Source organism: Schistocerca gregaria, chromosome 1, assembly GCF_023897955.1.
Source record: "Schistocerca gregaria isolate iqSchGreg1 chromosome 1, iqSchGreg1.2, whole genome shotgun sequence".
Taxonomy (NCBI): domain Eukaryota; kingdom Metazoa; phylum Arthropoda; class Insecta; order Orthoptera; family Acrididae; genus Schistocerca; species Schistocerca gregaria.
Genome location: NC_064920.1, coordinates 1,129,991,116 through 1,129,992,996, shown reverse-complemented (window position 1 = coordinate 1,129,992,996; position 1,881 = coordinate 1,129,991,116). Strand labels below are relative to the sequence as shown.

The 1,881-nt window shown below is 39.3% G+C and overlaps 1 long non-coding RNA gene across 1 annotated transcript; it reads right to left on the bottom strand.

Annotated features, from left to right (window-relative positions):
• Window positions 1–479: 479 nt before the first annotated feature.
• Window positions 480–1,245, bottom strand: LOC126283984 (uncharacterized). Its single transcript, XR_007551420.1, has 3 exons — window positions 1,148–1,245; window positions 890–989; window positions 480–711 (listed from the first exon to the last, which is right to left on the bottom strand). It is a non-coding gene; the product is annotated as an uncharacterized LOC126283984 (long non-coding RNA).
• Between the last annotated feature and the right edge of the window lie 636 nt (window positions 1,246–1,881).

Here is a 1,881-nt window from a genome sequence, read left to right as displayed (position 1 = left end):
CCAATATGACAGTTTTGGTTAAAACTCCACATGCCTACAGGACTTTGCAATGTTAACACAGCAGAACTCAGACATCTGTATAAGTGTAGTGAAATGAAAACAGCATTATTGAGTCATATGAATGCCTCACTTTTATTCCAACACAGTTCAAGACTCGGGATAAAAGTTTTGCACCTGGTGTTCTACATGGCAACTTCACACACACACGAACTTTTTGCTGACACTACTACCACCTACATAAGTAAGCTTTTCCCGTGTTACTTTCAAGTCCTGCACTTAAGCTATTACTGATTTAACTGGAAGAACTGTACTTCCCACTTTCATATCAAACGCCTCAAAATGCATGTTACAGGTCAGTGTCACAACAAGATTGTGGAGAAGGAGGGGTGGGGGGGCGTCATGTCACTCTCCAACTAGTGTTTACCAGTAAATAAGTGGCGGAAAATTACGGGTATAGGACAGCTTAAGCATGTGAAAAATGAGATTTTCATTATTCACTCACTGTATTTAACATTTATTATTCCTTTAAAATTGCATAACAACTTCAATAAAACACAGTTTAATCACTCATCTGCACACTTATTTCACAATTATGTCACTTTTAAACTGCAAATCCTCTATGAGCTGTCTTGAATCTTCACGAGTCTCTCTCAACAGCCTTGATGTGGATAAATACGTACAGCAACCAGTAATCAAAAGTCAGAACTGTGTCTGCAAAATCACAAGCATTATTAAACAATTTTTGCTGTCACTAATTACAAGAAATTTAATTGACAGAGTAGATTGCTAATATTTGCTGTAATGAAAGCCACTCAATGGGGTATATTTCACATTTGCAAGAACGATCTCACTGAAGTAATTAAGTCCATCGAAACACTTAGAAACTAACCTCTTGTCTGACGAAAACGCAGTGGTGATTTCTCCAGATCTGGTGACAATGATATTTTGAGTTATCAATTTACTGAGTGACTGAAATGTAGTTCGGGTACCTGTGTACATAACAATATGTTAGAATTCATTTTCTAGACACGAACTATTACACTACTGTATGGCTACTTACATATTAATTACACTATTAATATTTTCACAGTTGTTTCTTTAATATACAATTAAAGCCAACGGAAGAACAAACGTAAAACTTACTTACCAATGACAGGTTTGTTGAGATGCAATTTTCTGTGTGGGCAGATGTAACTTTTTCATACGGTGGTAAGTCGCAGAAAACACAGGAGTCACAGAAATCGCAGAAGTAGCAGAAGTCACAGAAATCGCGGAAGTAGCAGAAATCACATAAGTCACAGAAATCGCAGAAGTCACAGAAATCGCGGAAGTAGCAGAAATAGCAGTGGCGGAGGGATACACGACCTACGTTCCTTAACTGCGACTGTTAACTGCGACAAATCACAGTTAAGAAAAACAGATACTGAAAAGTAGCATTCACAGAAATCACTGATATCGGAAAATCGCAGTTAAGCCCATCACTAATGCGCGCCACCATAGCTGCGTGATCGATTTAGAATCGCACTTTCGATATCTATCGTGTGTAGCCCGCGGCTTCGATAGGCAAACATTCTTGGAAATTACCCCCTTTATTTCCATATACAGAAACGGTAGCGTGATGATCGACAGAATGGTAGGTGACTCTGCCAAGTCTTGTTGTAGATTCATCAGGCATTTTGTCCGACGTCCGCTGTGACTTGTCTATTTAGGAGGTGCATCAAAGAAGCAGATTTTACTCGATCACTGGAAGTCATAATTGAGGTAGCATTACCAAGTAAGTCATAGTGTACCACAGCGTAGCATAACAGGGCCTCTGCTGTTCCCTACTCTTACTTACTTACTTACTCTCCTGGTCCCACAAACTACTGTCGCCTTTTGGCC